At 40.3% G+C, this 18,551-nt stretch overlaps 1 protein-coding gene across 4 annotated transcripts in view; it reads left to right on the top strand.

Annotated features, from left to right (window-relative positions):
- trim3b (tripartite motif containing 3b) overlaps window positions 1-18,551 on the top strand; it is a 71,148-nt gene that overhangs the window by 2,298 nt on the left and 50,299 nt on the right. For 2 of the 4 annotated variants that reach the window (XM_049468934.1, XM_049468933.1), the window contains exon 2: window positions 1,567-1,636. The gene's annotated coding sequence lies outside the window, so the exon portion shown is untranslated. Of the gene's footprint in view, window positions 1-1,566; window positions 1,637-9,132; window positions 9,467-18,551 lie in introns of those variants that run through there. The other 2 variants (XM_049468935.1, XM_049468930.1) reach the window with 2 other exon arrangements.

The following is an 18,551-nucleotide window of genomic DNA, read 5'->3' as shown; positions in this document are numbered from 1 at the left end:
AGCATCTGTTTTACAACCATCTCCACCTTTTTACAATTTACAGTAGATGCCCTTTTTGGCTCTAGATATAATTTAGAGTGCATATTCTATACCAGTAGATGTCACCAGAGAATAGCAGTGCACAAAGATACTGCCTGTGCGAGTGTTTCATTTGTAGAAAATAATTATTTGTCCTTGGAGTCTGTCATTCCATATATTTCACATCCAATAAAGGCTGGACACTTTATTTATTTATTTTATTTATTTTTTTCTTTCAAGGGCAGATCGGGTTTGTACCAGATGCAGTTGTCCGTGCGCACTGTCTACTTTATTTATCTGCTTTGTGTGTTTTAACCCATTAAATCCTTAATCGTTTAATAGGCCCTAACATAGAATCCTGTGGCACTCCATACAATCTGGTTAACTGAATGACTATGTAATAGTTTTGAGATTATTATTAGTAACTGAATCATTATTTTGCGGCTTAAGGGGTTATTTAACCCCATTCAAAACACCTGATGGCTAATAGTGTGGTCATGACTTGAATCAGATCTTTTCGATAAGGACCAAACCCTAAAGAGTGAAGAACTCACCAAACAGGTCAGAGATTAAATTGCGGGGGAGTTTAAAGCAGGATTAGGTTATAAAAACATATCACAAAGCTTTAAGCATCCCAATAATCATCCTCAATCATCAAAAAATGGAAAAAGTAATCTACAACTGAAAACCTACCAATTCATGGCTGTCCACCCAAACTGACAGATCGAGCAAGGAGAGCACTGGTCAGAGAAGCAGCCAAGAGGCCCACTGTCACTCTAGAGGAGAAGTGCCATTTGCCTGTAAAACATGATGGTGGCAACATCATGCTGTGGGGATGCTTTTTCTATATTAGGTACAAAAAAGCTGGTCAGAGATGATTGGAAGATGGATACAAGGCAATCATAGATCAAAACAAGTTAGAGTCCACAAAAGACTTGAGACTGGGAAGGAGATTCAACTTCCAGCAAGACAATGACCCTAAACATACAGCCAGAGCTAGAGTGGAATGATTTAGTTTAAATAATATTCATGTGTTAGAATGGACCAATCAAAATCCTGACCTGAATCCCATTGAGCTTCTGTGGCAAAACATTAAAACTGCTGTTCACAGACGTTCTCCTTTCAACCTGACTGAGTTTAAGCTGTTTTGCATCGAAGAATGGGCTACAATCTCAGTCTCTAGATGCGCAAGCTGGTAGAGACAAACCCCAAAATACTTTTTTGCAGCTAATAGTGGCTCTACTAAGTATTAATAAAGGGAGGTAAATACTTTTTGCATGTCAGACTTTTCAGATTTTTATTTGATAAAAATTTTGAAAACAATGTATCATTTTTGTTCCACTTAATCATGTGTGCTACTTTGTTTGTCTATCATTTAAAGTCTCAATAAATACATTTAAGTTTGTGGTTGTATGGTGACAAATTCTGAAGAGGTTCAAGGGGTGAAAGGATGAAAAAAATGAGGACCTGAGGCAGTTTCTAACAGTTGTCCACAGGGTAACGTGTGCATTATAAACATTATGTCTTGCATGTCTTGTGTGTTTTCAGTTCACCCTCCAGAAAACTTAAGAGTTGACACCCTGGGCATGACCTCCAGCACAGCTGACGCAATGGTTGGGTAAGTCAAGTTGGATCATCATGTTGTGAAATTCGCTTGGGGAAAAATAATATTGCGATAGTGAACTGTATTCTTGATCAATAGTATGTTATAGTGTGGACTAATACATTTTAAAGCTGATGTCTGTAAGTTTGGGGATTTGGGGGATTTAGGGCCTGGGCAGGTGTCATGTAGTCTCTTTTCAAAGTGGATGAATCCGATTCCAGGTTATGTTCAGTCAAAGAGAGAGAGCACACTTTTTTATTTAACTATGGGAAAATGAGCTACTGAGCTCTGAGTTTCCCCTTCTGAAGTCTCCATTGCTCCACCAGCCGCTCGTGTTCTGTAAAACTAAGCCGGATCCTCTTTTAGAGGCTGTACGTGTGACGTAAGTACGTAAAGACGCGTGACGTGGACAAAAGAACTTCCACGAAAAGCAACCCAACACCCTAGTTTTTCGAATGAATATATAAGGCTTAGCAGGAATGATCGTTCAGCGCACTGGTAGCATTAAAAACAATATTTTGTCTCTTCTCCACTCAGAAATGTTTCTGCTTTCAGTTTAGAAACAAATAATACAGACTGCCACTTTAAACTAATGAAATCCAAACTTCACTTTAGAAAACTGACATCCAGAACTTGAACTGAAGCCTAAAAGGGATTAATTAACAGAGACTTCTGTTCCGGATCATTTTTCTCCAATCATAATCCCCCTCCTCAGTGGAATTCATGAGCTGGCATACTTCCCTAAATGAATACTTAAGCAGAGGAGGTGAGGTGGAAATTAAACAGGAAGTAATGGAGAATGAAGTGGAGGTCAGTGTTTGAGTGCATGCCCCGTGGACAGTTACAAAAGGTCCTTGACTCGTGGAAATGACTCAGTGAAGGCATGTTCTAATGTATTTGCTGCGAATTATTTTATTTATTTTAAATAGGGCCTTGTATTGTAGTTGCTCAGTAGGACCAACTGCAGCATCAGCCCCACATCATTTACTTAGTTAAATCTAGGTGGAGACTTTTTTTTTTTTTTTTTTTTTTGGTCAGGCAGTGTAATTGTAAGTGGCAAAAGTATGTGAACCTTTGCTTTCAGTATCTGGTGTGATGGTTATTGTCTTGCTGCATGACCCACCTTCTCTTGATATTCAAGTCTGATAACTGGCAAATGCCAAAGTTGTCGAGTGTGTCACAGAAGCGTTTCGAACAGTCTCTTATCAATGTACACTACCTAAAAGTAGCCTTTTTGATCTTTTTAATAGGGCAGCGATGGAACCAGCTTTGGGAACTATATGGAATTTTAAGCCCTCTTGTCTTAAACATTTAATCTGCTTGTGTAGCTAATGTAGCTAATTTCATTTAAGTCAGGATATTAACATTACAACATTAGATTAAAGGCAGGTTTACAGTTCTGTAAACTGTATTAAACATTTTAAAGATGAGTATAACAGTTGTAAAACTTTAAAGAGGGCTTTTAGCTAACTAATGTTAAGTTACATAGGTTTTAGAGTTGCATTGAACGTTCCGAATATAATGTAAAACTAAAATCTGTCACACACCAGCACTGGCACCAGACGATGGCACTTCATGATATATGTATAGCTCCTCCACAATGAATAAAACCTTTAAAATCTTTCAAATATGCAATATATCTGCGCTTCAAGTGTCAGGCCAGATATTCATGGAACTTTGCTGCAATACTTTTAGAGCTTAGATTCTCTGCCCGAACCCGACCTGACCCGAGGCCCGACCCGAAATCGGGCCGAGATTTACCACCACATTCCTCGGGCCGGGTCGGGTCGGGCTCCAGAAAATGGTCCGAGACGTAGGCATCTGTTTTTTAATTATATTTTTATTTTTAAATAAAGCTCTGGTGTGATAACCACAATGTTGCTAAGTTACCAATTATTATTGTTAACGAAAACGAAGCAAATAACGAAAACTGAAAGTGAAACTAAACTAATTTATATATAAGCGCTGTTTTCACTCCCGCAGTTATACAGCGGGGGGTGTTGTGCCGATTCTGTCCGCAAAGTGGGAGTCGGATTTAGCAGGGAGTCGGATTCGGCACAACAGCGGCCGCGCGGCAGTTTATGGTACAGGTCAGGTCGGGCTCGGGCAGAACGTGCACGGGCTCGGGCTGGGTCGGGTCAGATTTTTTGGGCCCGATCTAACCTCTAAATACTTTTTTGTAAGGAAACTTTTTCCCCATCACAACCATTGTGAAAAATCTGCTTTTCCAGGTTCCTTAAGAAGGGGGGAGCATTGCTCTCCATCCAAAACACTCATGACTTTGTTTAAATTTCCCTGGTTACTGTTGCTGTTAAATAAAACTTGAGAAAGCCACTCCACGTAATGTTTTTGAGAAGAAATCATGTTGTGAAACCAGACATCAAAGATCGATGTATTGTTTCAGCTTCAATTTGACTGTAATCAGTCAAGTATAGTTAAGATGTCGTCAGTGAAGGTGAACACAGAGTGAGGCAGGCCTGGAAGGAGGACCTTGTATTGTTGAATGTGAACTCTGATCCAGAGATGATTAGCATGGCCTAAGCTTTAAAATGAGCCTTAATCTTTCAGACCCGTTCAGAATACAATAGACTCATTAAAGCAAACAAAGCCGGCCCTGCACCAACCTCCACTGCAGTGTTTAAAGGACAGGGTGCAAAACAGAATAGGGCACCAACATTACTCTACCATGCATGATAAATAAACCCATTTAATCAACAACATATATGCTAATTTGAATCAAGTCAAGATATTAGCATTATACGGTGGCCGAGAAAGCCCAACGCAGTGCAAATTGAAGAGCGCTGCAAAAGCACAAAACACATCCATCAAAATTACAACACAGGCGCAGCAAATAGAAAAACGCGCTGCAAATAGAACCACAAACAACGGAAGTGAGTCACAACACAACGGAATTTTCTCGGGGGACCTTAAAGATACTGTACCAGCTAAGCTGCGTCTTCAGTAACGTCTCGGACTTCACTATGTGTACAAAGGACAATAAGTGGCAAACAAGGCGTTTTGTGAAGCAGAACTTTTAATAATATGCACACAACCGTGGTAATCACAGGTAATAAACATAACTTACTTTTCAGAAGCTTGTTTGCCACTTATTGTCCTTTGTATACAGCTGGTACAGCATCTTTTAAGGTCCCCCGGGAAAATTCCGTTGTGTTGTGACTCACTTCCGTTGTGTTGGGGTTCTATTTGCAGCGCGTTTTTCTTTTTGCAGCGCGTTTTTCTTTTTGCAGCGCGTTTTTCTATTTCCTGCGCCTGTGTTGTAATTTTGATGGATGTGTTTTGTGCTTTTGCAGCGCTTTTCAATTTGCACTGCGCTGGGCTTTCTCGGCCACCGTAGCATTAAACATTAGATTAAAGACAGGTTTACAGTTCTGTAAACTCTTATCAAACCCTTTAAAGGTAAGTATAACAGTTGCAAAACTTTAAAGAGGGCTTTTAGCTAACTAATTTTAAGTTACATAGGTTTTAGAGTTGCAATGAACGTTCCCAATATAATGTAAAACAAAAATCTGTCACACACCAGCACTGGCACCACAAGATGCCGCACGCAGGCACTTCATGACTCTGAGCACTTTTTGATTCCTTACTGTGCCACAATTCTCCATGCCACATTTTGACTTTACTAAAATAAATTAAAGACCTATAGAGACCACAAAGTCAAAGGAGATCATGGAACATTCTTTTTGGTAAACTAAAAAATGCTATGGCTAAGTTAGCTCAGTTGTCATTTTCAGTTGCCGTATTTTTTGCACTGTTAGGCGCACTGGATTATAAGGCACGCCATCAATAAATGTCTATTTTTGTGGTTTATTTCCATATATAAGGCGCACAGGATTATAAGGCGCAGGGGTGTCGCAAAGTTGTCCCTCTAATTGGCAAGACTTGTAAAGCTAAGCTAAGTTTTAAAAAATGAGCGTTGAATGTTAATCTACAAAGATTTCTCTGAAAACTGTTTATTTGTGTGAGTAAAGCACTTTTAGTTTATTTACAGTAAGCTTAGAAGTCCAGATTTCCACTAATGACACCCGACAGCTCGTTTTAATACAGTAAACACACAACCTACAGACCGATGACGAAGGAGCTAGCTAGCTCTTAGCGCAGTTAGCAGCTAATGCTAATACAGCTCCAGCAGTGCTACCGGGGGGTTTGCTGTAGGCTACATGCCAATAATACTCATTTCTGAACCGGAAAAGATCTAGGGCTTTAGGGACTAAACTGAAACTCCTGTACACCGCTGTAATTCGACTAAAAATCTAAATCTAAAAATGTTAAATATACCAGTCAGAAAACGTTCTACTTATCAATTTTTTTTTATTTGTGTAGCTTTTAGTATCACTCTTAGGTACTCGCTGGTTTCCTAATCCAGTTGCTCAGGGACTACTGAGTATTAACTTCCTGTTTTGTAGTTCTTCTGGGCTCAGTGCTGTCTTTGTCTATGAAAGAAATTGTCAATATTTACTGGGTTTTTACTTGTATTACTTCAATTTGGTCATGGATTTTTATTTTTTTTAAAGGATGATGGGACTGCATCATGTGTTGTGTTTGCCTGCAACTGTGTTCCATGCCAGGCGAACCTGGATGTGGAAATAGGACTAGGAAATGGGCAGTGGGCAGGAACAGAGGCTAAAACACTCTGTAATAGACAATTCGATTCAAGAAGCTAATACTAGTTGAAGCATTGGTCAAGCAATGCCAGTACTAAAACATTTATAAGGATATTTTATCAGATATTAAGGGGGCATGCTAGTTAAACTTGTACAGAAAATATTGTAACCGTGTAATACTATAAAACCCCTCACACACATATGAGTATGCTGCAGGATTATGATTAATGTTCAGTGTAGAATTGCTTTATATGCTAACAGTGCTTTAGTGAGGAAGTGGTCTCTCTATTGCTTTTATTTACTCTCTCTCGCTCTTGCTCTCGCTCTCTTGCTCTCACTTTAGGGATGTCTTTATATTGCAGTAATTGTAGCATCTTCCAAGACACAGACAGCTCTCTGCTGATCTCCTATGATGCTGCTCCAGGCTACTACGAGACCGTGAGTGAGAGAGAGAAATAGAGAGATAGAGATAGAGGAAGGGAGGGGAGTGGTAAGGGTATAGGCATCCGTCTGGGCTCTGCTGCACTGGATGCAGTCTCCATGGCAACAGGGTTTGCTCACGCAATCAAATCCAGGCCTTAAGCCGGAGCCCCGCCTTACCCAACCATCCACACGCAAGATGTCTCGTCACTGGCTAAGCCTTGCCGTTTCCCGCCTCCTGCTGTGGCTCCGCCCAGGAAACAAGACACAAGTTCAACCTGAACCATAGTTCAACCCAATTCCAGGATACACCCTCATGCACGCTAAAGACCTGAGTTGTGTGTACGTATGTGTGTGGGCCAAGAACCTGAGGCCTACAAGCTGTGTGTTGCGCGAAGGCACTCCAATCTTTCCATTCCACCAGATAGCTGGATATTTTTAGCCTGTCTTGAAAGCCAGGAGTGTTTAAAATGACCCTTAGCCAAGCCACTGCTTGTAAACTTGCAGGCTGACTCTGTTTACTCTTAGATCTTTCCTCTCCCAGGATCTTGGACCCTCTAAGTGCAGTTTAAGAGCGCTTTTTCTTTTTACATTACCTCATACTCTGAGCCTGACTCACCAAAATCAAACCCTTCATCTTGTTCTGATCCCTCAATCCTTCTATTTCTGTCTCTACCCCCCCTTCTATGGATATATTCCACTGATCCATTCCGGCCATGCATCCTAATAAGGTACCCCCCCTCCCACAAAAACACCCTTTTCTGCCCACTGCAAACAAAAGCCTCTTTCACAATGTGCCTCACATGATCAGTGCAGTGTAGATGCCATCAGCCTTCATCATACAAGGGGTGCCATTGATTTATCAGCCGAGCTGCTTTTGCAAAGGCATCTCTCTCTCTCTCTCTTTCTAATCTCCACTGTAACTCGTAATCTCTTACACGGCATCAAACAATACAGGGCAGTAGTGTCTGGCCCTTTCAAGACAGTATGACACCCCATTTTATTATTTTCCTTGTTTTATTTTGGATATAAGCAGGTGCTTGTGTTTCACTTGTGTTGGTTGCAGACCAGAGAGAAAGATGGTGAAAAAAGCAAGTCACAGAGAAAGTGAGACAGGCTCATATTCCTGTGGTGCATTTCTGTATCACAGGCTAGGTTTAGACTGTCTTCCTAAATCTGATTTTGGCATGTCTTTGTATCCAGATAATTTTTCTTTTGGAATAATTTTATATCAATTTTTTATCCCATTTTCTCCACAATTTGAAAGGTCAATTACCTAACTCACTCATTAAGACTCCAGGGGGGACAAGACTGGCGCATGCCTCATCCGATACATATAAAGCCAGCCACCGGCTCTTTTCCAGCTGCTGCTGATGCAGCATTTCCGAGTAGCATCACCACGGTTTCGGAGGAAAGCGCAGTGACCCAGCTGCCAGAGCAAGGCCAATTGTGCTCTCTCAGACTCTGGCTGCTGATGGCAAGCTGCATGAGTGGGATTCTATCCGGCGATCCTCAGTTCATAGTGGCGGTGGCTTAGTTCACTGGACCACTCCAATTTGATTTTTGATAGTCTGGACAACCAGAAACCACATAAAACCTATTGTTTGCAAATCTGATCCAAACCACATTTAGAAGTGGTTTGAAATGTGATTTAAATTGGATTTGTACAGATGAATCGTCATTTGCATCATTCACAACACGACAAACCTAGGGCTCACCAAATCCAGAATAACAGAAGTGCCTGACCACTTGCAAAATAACGTGTGGACAGGGAACTCCACAGATCTGTTTTACGAAATAAATACGTTTTTTATATAAAAGAAATAAATACGTTTTTCTGCAGTCTTAACGTAGCTTTATAACACGTATCCCACCTTTTCTTGTTTCCTCTTGAAGACAAGTGCTTGGGTCTCAAAGCCAAGTTTCAGGAATGCAATTAAATATGGATTTCTACAGATGCATCTGATTTGAGAAATTAATTAGATTTGGTTGCAGTCTGAACATAGCCAATTATCCTAGATTGTATTTAGGCTGATTTTTTTTTTTTTTTTAATAGTGTGAACAGCCAGAAACCACATGAAATTGGATTTTTGTGCTAATCAGATCTGAACCACATTTGGAGGTGATATAAACTGTAATTTATATTTGGTTCACTTTCAAACTAGTGTGGACAGTCATTTCAACAGATCTGATTTGAAAAACAGTTTAGAGTTGCCTGCAGTCTAAACACACAACCCAAGAGACAGTGACAGTGAATTTCTGCATCATAGAGGAATCTCTCTCTCTCTCTCTTTCCCTTCTGCGCTCTCTCTCTATCTCTCTCTCTCTCTCTCTCTCTCTTTCTCCTTCTCTCTCTGCTTCTCATTGGTTGTCCGCACCCCCTCCTCTCCTCCTCAGAGCCAATATGTTCCCACCATCTCCACTCCCCCTCCCTCTGCACATCCTCCCCTCCACCCTCACATGCTCTCTCCCTCTCTCCCTCTCTCTCTCCCTTCGCTCCCTCTCTCTTTCTCTTGCATGCTCACGCCCTGCTGCTGCTTGCCTGCCTCTTGGCTCCTCTGCCTCTTGCCTTCTTGCCTTCTCCCGCTCTCTCTTTTCCTCTCTTCCCTTCTTTGTGTCTGGGTCGTTTTATTTGCCGTTCAGCTTACTGAGCCCTTTACAGGATGTGGAAGTGTAAGGATGGAAGGATTGCTTTCTGGAAGAAGACTGCACTGATGCTGCACTGAGCCTCTTTCTTTTTTTCTTCCCCCTCCATCCATCCCTCCCTCCATCCCTCTGTCTCTCTGTTTCTGCGAAAGCTCACGTGAGTACTGCACTGGGGAGCTCCCCCACTTTCCTACCTTTCTATTTGCCCCTTGTGCTGTTACTATGCTATTTGTAGTAATGTGTAACGTGTGTCATCAGTGTGTGTGTACAGGTCTCTTTCTCTTTCTTTCTTTCTTTCTCTCTCTCTCTCTCTTTCTCTCCCTTATCCTCTGCTTTCCATCTTTCCATATGTGCTGTGTATTAGACAAATATGAATAATTAACTGCAGTGTCTGGCACACACACACACACACACCCTTAACCACATAAGCATCTTCCTGCTTATTCTGCTTATGTAAATCCACACAGGGAGCGATGGTAGAACAGCAGGGTTTGGCTGTGTGTGTGTGTGTTTACAGGTGGAGACTAGGAGGATGATATTGCACCACACACACTCACACACACACACACACACACACACGCATGCATGCATGCGCACAATGCACTCTTCTACCCACCACTCATGATCACATATATAGAGATTGTGTGTGTGTGTGTGTGTGTGTAAGCCTATAGATGCTGCTGTGTGTCGTCACTGCCAGCTGTTTACTGCGTAATCCGTCTAAGCCTAAAGTGCCTAAATTTAGACATTTTACCACCCTGTCATCACTGAATCACCAATAGTAGCTCTCAATACAGTGCATTTACCCATGCAATACAGCAGCACTGCCTTCAATTAAGCATAATTATAGTTTTGGAGGCTAATTGCATTATAAAAGTGTAGTAGAATGTGTTGATATAATGGATGGATTTAGGCTTTAGGTAGAATATAAAAGTGCATGTGAATATGTGTTCTTTGTGCTGCATTTTGCATCATATTGTTTTTGTACCTAATATGAGTGACGCACACATCTGTGTGTGTGTGTGTTTGTGTGTGTGTAAGAGATAGAAAAAGAGAGGGAGAGAATGAGAATCAGCAGCGGTTGGTGAGTCAGTGCACAGCACTGGCAACCTCCTGGCTTCCATTCAAGCATAGCATCAGATGCTCAGATTGACATATGCACAGTGGCATCTGTGAACTTTTGGAAAATCCCACACGCTCACATTGTGCTGATTTGGTGGTTTGCCTTTCAATTGTCCAAAAGCAGAGCTGGATAGTTCTTGGCAGTTTTGATTTTGTGAAAAAGGATGTTGGACACATTCCATTGCTGCACAAACCAACAAATCACAAAGCACACAAAGCGTCTGGCAACCCTTTATATGAAGGGTACCTCCATAGGGTCCTCATAACACATTCACGATCATTAAATAACATATTTATAAAGCATTATTTAGATGTTTATTAACAGCTCATGCCTAATCACAACATGTCATAATAAATTAAACTGAATTGATATAACATGCATAAACGTTGCCTCTTAAATTAAAAACTTAGATATAGATATGGTTGATGAAAGGGAAAAAAAACATTTGTTTAAGGCATTAAAGATTAAACATTGCCAATACATAATACAAAAAATAATAATAATAAGAGACCACTTAAAAATGATAAGTTTTTTTTTTTTTACCAAATTGAAAACCTCTGGAATATAATCAAGAGGAAGACAGATGATCACAAGTCATCAAACCAAACTGAACTGTTTGAATTTTTTTCACCAGGATTAAAGCAGCATAAAGTTATCCAAAAGCAGTGTGTAAGACTGGTGGAGGAGAACATGATTCCAAGATGCATGAAAAAAAACTGTGATTAAAACAAAAAAAAGGGTTATTCCACCAAATATCGATTTCTAAACTCTTAAAACTTTATGAATATAAACCTGTTTTCTTTGCATTATTTGAGGTCTGGAAGCTCTGCATCTGCTTTGTACAATATTTTTATTTAGAATTTGGTAGAAATGTCTGTAGTTTATAGAACACAACAACAATGTTCAAAATCAAAAGTAAAGTTCAAAAGCAAAATCAGAGAAACTGATTCAGAAACTGAAATGGTCTCTTAACTTTTTCCAGAACTGTATATGGAGAAAAGTAGTAGGACAGTTGTTAATTCATAATTTCTTCCAAAATCAAAGGTATTTATAAAGTTACTGCCCTGTGAAGGATTCTACTACGTTGTAAAATGCTTCTGTGAGGATTTGATTGCATTCAGTGACAAAATGTTAGTGAGATCAGGATGCCAGTATAGACAGTTGCACTTAATCACCTAGTATACTTGGGGCTAAAATTGCTCTAAAAAGGAATGGCAATATTAGAAAGTGGTAAATATTGTTTTAAATGTTGTTGTAGGCCTGAAACATTGGCCATGGCCAGTACAACTGTTTGGAATGTTCTGAAGAAGAAAGTCGTCACTGGTGTACTAAGTAACAGATATCGAACAGAGAGACCAAGGAAAACAATAGCAATTGATGACAGTATCATTGTAGGAGTTGTTAAAAAGACTATAAAACAACTGTAAGTGACATCCGCAACAATCTCCAGAGTGCAGGAGTGAAGGTAACAAAATCTACTGTTTGCAGAAAACTTTATGAACAAAAGTACAGAGGCTTCACCAGAAGATGAACAGACAGAAGGTGCTATCTTCTGAAGAGTGCATCAGGTCCAGGTGTAAATACCTGGATATAAAACCTTAAAAGTTGTTATTTTGTCTCATATTCATCTTTGAACATCAAACCAACATGTTTTTAGTCTACAGCAGAAATAATTAGATTGGTCTTACTGTTCCAACACTTTTGTAGGGGACTGTATGTGTATTTAGAATATGCACCTTCAAGGTGAAAAAGTACAATGTACACTGTGTAGGGACAGTTTCCCAAACAGGGAATAAGCCTAGTTGAAGACTATATTTTATTTTCAATAGATAAAGATTCGTTTAAAATTCTATGAAGTCCAGGATTAGGCTTAATACTTAATACTATTTAATTACTTTATATTATTCCACTGATTCTGAAACCCAGTTTGATGCTGTGGGTCTCTTAGTAGTGGCTGTAATGATATTTAGCTGTCTTGAGATGGCAAGGGAAAAAAAGCCAAAGCCAATTTGCTTGTCTCTAAAAAATCTTTTGACCCTTGTCTTCAAGTGCCGGATGTGTAAGCTGGAGCTTTTCAACACAGTGACTGGTTGTGTGTGTGTGTGTGTGTGTGTGTGTGTGTGTGCTAGTTTTGACTTGTTTAGAAGGATACTGAAATCCATGTGCATCGTTGTTATTTGTAATGGTACAATTTGCTGCTGCAACATCTTCAGCTTCCCTGTCCGTCAATAAAAAAGGGCCATTAAAGACCAACGACTATTTATGGTCTATTTTCTGCCAAAGAGCAACTCTGAAATGGTAGAGATGTACGATCTGCACAAGAAATGTGTTGTGCGAGAACACTGTTGGATATCTTGACATTAATATTGGTGGTGGGGGGTAGCTAACTAAATTAAGTAAAGCTAAGCTAAGTAAACAAAACTGTAATAAAAAAGACTTTCTTTTAAAGTCAAACAAGCGCTGGATGTTAATCTACACAGATTTGCACTACATTTATTTACAGTAAGCTTAGATTCACGAATTTCTGGACCATTAGCATTAGCGGCTAACCCTGTGTTAGTGTCTGAGTGTTCCGGTAAGCCAGGGTGATATTAGCTACCAGTTCATCCCACGTAGCTTGTTTTAACATGGTAAACGTGCAGACTTAAAGGATTTTAAGTGCGCCTTATAGTGCGAAAAATACGGTACCTTACTCTACATCCAGCCTTGTTAAGTCACATGATCACATCACCTTCATCATATCTGCAGCATGAAGAGCTCCCTGTTTTGCTGCATGCAAGTAATGCAGTTTCAGGGTGCTGTTATTCAAATCCTCATAGCAGCTCCTACCCAGGTCCTGGGTTAACTTTCTCTTTTATGGGGAGGTCCTATGTGATTTTATTCAAGTCCAGAACGACCATTTATGTGTGGAAATGGAGGAGCTACTGAATGCAACGTCACGTGACCGAGAAAGCCAAAAAAACTCACTGATCCTCCTGTTTTTTTTAATAATGGTCCGGATGCAAGAGTTTTATCATATGTGAAGTAGAAGTGTGAAATCATTTTCACAGACGTCCCCCTGAAAAACTAATCCCATCCGGACAGGGCTTAAGACGACTGTAGGCTGGATTTTGGCTGGATATGTTATTGTAGTGACCAGACCAAAGTCTCTAAAAACCTTATCAATGCACTCTTGTCAATGCAGCATACACATACACTGACATGCCACTAGCATACTAGAGTCACTCTTGTGCCGTGTCTGGTCTCAGGTGGCACTTTGGTGTTTCTGTTGCATGAATCAGTAGGCAAGAGGGGAGCTAATAAATAGTGCAGCAGCAGATGAGCTACAGTCTGCAAAAATAAACTTTGGCCTAGAGTGTGCCTATGAGATGAGTGTAGATATCAAAGAATGTACATTGACTGTTGCAATCTTTTCTGCTCTAAGTAGAACTGGATGTCGCAAAAGCATGCATGTGGTGCTTAATGGTTGTCGTACTGGTTTGAAGACCGTTGTTTGTAGGGAAAGCCTTTCTGTATATCTATTGCTGTGCACCACCGGGTTTGATTTAGAACTTACAGTGTGTCTTTGCTTTCACAGCAACGGGAAAAGTACACCTTGCTCGGCTTAAAACTAATCAGCATGTCACTTGCCATGCCCCTTAAGAGCCAGTTGCACTCTGACTTTGGGGGATTGATATTTAAATGGCGCAGAGAACTCTTCACTCTGTGAAGGTGAGCGAGCAAATAATTTATGGGAACAGCACTGGGTGACAATTTCTTGTTTGAAATTACATCAAAAAGAACAAAAACCTGTAAGAATAAGCCTTTATAAATGTTAATACCAGTTGTATGTATTGTGTTTTGGCTGGAAGCCTGAGTAGGAACCTTATGTATGGATTATTATTGAATGTATATCCCACTACAAAGGAGATCCTCAGCATGTTATAGTTCCCATTATAACCAACATGTGCAGTGTAGATTGACATCAGCTGCCGTTACACTAAATTTGCTTGTTAAATCATCCATTCAAATATAGAAATATAAAGTTCTGGGCTGGATTCTCGTAGCAAGGATCTGGCTGGGAGGGTTCAGCACAGTTCAGCATGCCGATGCTGGCAACCACACCTCCACCCTTCCCAGCATTCACAGTTGTGAGTGACAGATAGGAGTAGGTAAATGCCTGAACCTGCCAAAGCTGTGGACTCCAGGCAAGTGATTCTGGGAGGGCAGTTCTCACCTGCAGGTTTTTTGGAGGATTTGTGGGACTCCCATTGAAGGGTGTGGCTGACACATAGCCCTGCTTCCTCAGGCTTTATGTGCTATGGGATAAAACTCTCTTTATCTTCAAAGACTGCTAGGTTAAATGGCAGGGATTACAGCACATTATCTCCCACACACTGGTTAAAGTAGTCCTTTTTCAACTCTAATGTCATGTGTGACAGCCTAAGATCTTACGTTATCATGCTCCCTGTTGGTGGGCAATTGAAGCCCATGCAGTGCAGTTCTGTTTTAGGTGACAATCTTGCTCTTAATCAGTGGTAAGTTTCTGACCACAAATGACTTCTTGCATTCCCCATTCCACTTTTATCCCTAATTATTTAGCAATTAAGTGATTTGCAATTCTTAAAAAAGCCATGGGCAAGTACTTTCCCTATTGCACAATGCTGCAAGTGCTAGAAGGATGAAGGCTGATTTGTTTTTAAAATGCTGCAAATACAACTTTTGGCAGCTTTACACACTTGGAGGAGAACATTAATGCTAAATTCATGTGCAATGCATAAGACTCTACTTTCTACATGTAAAGCTGGAATAACGAGCAAGCCATGTTCAGAATGGTGTGGAAACAAGTTCCCCAAGAACCAAGTGATTATGCTCGGCTATGGATAGAATAACTAATAGCATTGCTCAGTATTAAGTTAAATGTGCATTAAAGATAAAAAATAACGTACACACTATTACACTTTCAACAGTGGCTGCTGTATGCACTATCCAATACTATCCAATACTGATATTCAATCTTTTTCTCTGCCATCTTGAAAGGCTGAAGATCACCTGAACTCAAACTTAAGTATCTAAATATCTCCTACTTTTCCCACTATAAATAAAGTGGTGTTCATGTCATTTTTTTTAGCATGGCACTCCTAAAATCTTGACTGTAATCCTAACAAAATATATGGCCTGGGCTTAAAAGTTGGGTATTTTCCACAAAAATAACAAAATTAAATGAAATTTGTGACGATTGGTCAAATATCCTACCAGAATCTGGTCAAGGTGCAAATTTGACTAAGCTAGGACCACACAGTAGGTGTGCTGTATTTAAATAATCAGTATAATTCACTTACCATAATTTTTGCACTAAACGGCACACTTAAAATCCGTAAATTTTCCCCAGAATCGACAGTGCGCCTTATAATCTTATAATCTTATGCACCTTATGTATGAATTGTACCATACAATTCATACATAAGGTGCAGTAATGCCACTGAGCACTAAGACTGGAGCAGTATTAGCATTAGCTGCTAACTGCAGCGCTAGCTTTTTCACCGCTCAGAGGTAAAAAATGATTTATTGGACAAAAATAGTCCAATAAAGCTGATGTCATCCTGGGCTACCAGAACACGCAGGGTTCCTCATTGTAGCGCTGTTCGGTGGAATTTACTGGCGCTAACCACTAATAACTGCAGCTAATGCTGGTGCTAACCGCGCTAAAATACTGGAAATCTAAGTTTACTGAAAATAAACGGAAGCACTTTACTCACCCAAATAAACAGATAAAAGAAATAACTTTGAAAGAATTACAGTTTTATTAACTTAGGCATCCTCAGTGGTGAGACCTGCTAAATTAGAAGGGAAACATGGCGACACCCTTGTTCTTTACTATTGTTGCTTAAAATGCGCCTTATAATCTGGTGCGCCTCATGTAGACCAGAAAATAGACGTTCATTGATAGTGCGCCTTATAACCTGGTGCTCCTTATAGTATTTAGCACACTGACATGCTAAATGTCAGGGGACATCATTGGACCAGAACTAAGATTGTGTCCCATGTCTTTTGCCATAATGTCCCCTGCAAGCTAAAAAAATCGCTGCACTGACTTGTGGGATATGCGTTTTGTTTGCCCAGCATTAAATATGGATGATTTTGGCCAGACACTGCCTTTCACGATGATCACCCACTGCACTGTCTACTGTGGGTTGTAATGCCATATGTTATGTATTCTAAGACGCACATGTGATGCTGAGGCTTGAGAAATATTAAATGCTTTTTGCATTAGTTTATGCACAGATTATCAAGGCATGCTTCAGCTTTATTTAGAAACTTCGATACTTTCGATCGCCTTGTCATGAGCACACTGGCCAGTGTTCTACCTCACTGTCTAATAATAACTTTTGGCATGTTTGTATATTTTGTTTCCCTACAAAAAGAATCCTCTATGTGCCATTTGGCACTAAGACAAAAGCATTTGCACTCACTGCACTTAACACATTTGTGCAGCCGCTATTCATTCACTTTCAGTCTTTGAGCTAATCGCGTTAGCGTCTGTGTGTGTGGTCAAACATGTAACGCACTAATACAAAATATCATGACGCTCTTCTTCAGCCAGCTGGCGCTACTGAGCCCCTTCTCTAAGGTCAGGCTCTGTGTTCTGAGGGTTGCAGGAGCTTTGTTGACTCAGGCTTCTGTTATTTCTGATAATGCGTTTATGCCGCTTTGCCCTGCTTGCTACAAAGGCCGCTATGCAAATGGTGGTCTTTCCAGGGGTGTTTGCAGACTCTGTTGGCAGACCCTAATTGATTGAGTGGGGGGCTTGTGCAGAGAGGGTAAGAGAGAGAGAGAGGGAATTAATGAGGCTAAGGAATCTGAAAGTATTGCAGTGTAGGCATATGGTGGAGCATTCCTTGCTTAACATTATGCAGAGAGTTATGTCGAGCTACGAGCAAGCTAAGCTATTCTCCATGGCTTATTAACTACATCATTAAATCAGTATAAAATCCCCACTGGTGCTGTCACCCAGTGTGAGCATCTGCATTTGATGTGTGCTCTCTACACAGCTCAGAGCTCCTCACTGACTTGTTTACACTTGAAACTTGAAACTTGTGTGTCTGTCAACTTCACAATAGTGTGCAGGTGATGCTGAAGCGCATATAGTGCAGCTGTAGCTTCAAAGGCCAGTTTAAGACCACATGTTTTGCCAGTATATATGATCTGATGATTGAGAACTCTCAAAAATTTTTCTGTTCTGGTCCAATTCCAAGACAAAACTGCTGATATAAAATACACATTCTTATACAAGAGCTCTTTTTATATTAATTTTGTTTTTTTTTATTAGCTAAAACTGCTGATATTACTTGCTAACTTACTAGCACTGCTATAGTTAGCTTCATTATCTAGCTCACTCCTAACACTATCTCTCCAAAACCTTCGGAAGGTAATGATTAAACTGATAAAACACACTAAATGATAGAATGGAGCCTTACCTAGGGTGACCAAATTTGGGTTTCTGAAAAGGAGGACACATTTTTTTTTCTGAATTTCTCTGATATAATAGCTCAATTCTAATTCGTCAGTTTAAAGGTGCTTCCTCCTTTAAACAGCTATAACATGTATTTGTATCAGGCTACAAACAGGGCTGCTTTATGGATTCATGCAACGCAACTATGTCTTAAAAGCATTTGACACTGTTTTACTCTTATTCAGTGCGGGCATACCTTTTACTAACATAAAGTAGATAGATTTGAGGAGAAGGGCGTGACTAATTTGCGATACAGAGAAACCTGGAATGGAGTGGAATTGAACGGCATGGCAATTCTGATCACAATGCACTGTACTGTGGGCAGTCAAACAAAATCCCGGACAATTTTGAAATCCAGCCGGGCTTTATTTTAGGTCTCAAAAGTAGGACATGTCCGGGAAAAAGAGGACGTCTGGTCACCCTAGCCTTACCTCTAGTGCTCAGCACTTTGGCTTTACTCTACAACTACAACTAACTAAAGCCCTATCTGGTCCTGGGGTAATTTTCTCTTCTATAGGGGGAGGGTCCTCTGTGATTTTATTCCTGTCCGGAACGATCATGTAAGTGTCTTTCTTAGACGTCCTCTGAGAAAATGTACAGGCTGAATTACCTACTGTTTTTTGCTGA

Source organism: Astyanax mexicanus, chromosome 20 (genome assembly GCF_023375975.1).
Source record: "Astyanax mexicanus isolate ESR-SI-001 chromosome 20, AstMex3_surface, whole genome shotgun sequence".
Taxonomy (NCBI): domain Eukaryota; kingdom Metazoa; phylum Chordata; class Actinopteri; order Characiformes; family Acestrorhamphidae; genus Astyanax; species Astyanax mexicanus.
Note: the sequence above shows the minus strand (reverse complement) of the source record. Positions and strands in the feature narration are given on the sequence as shown.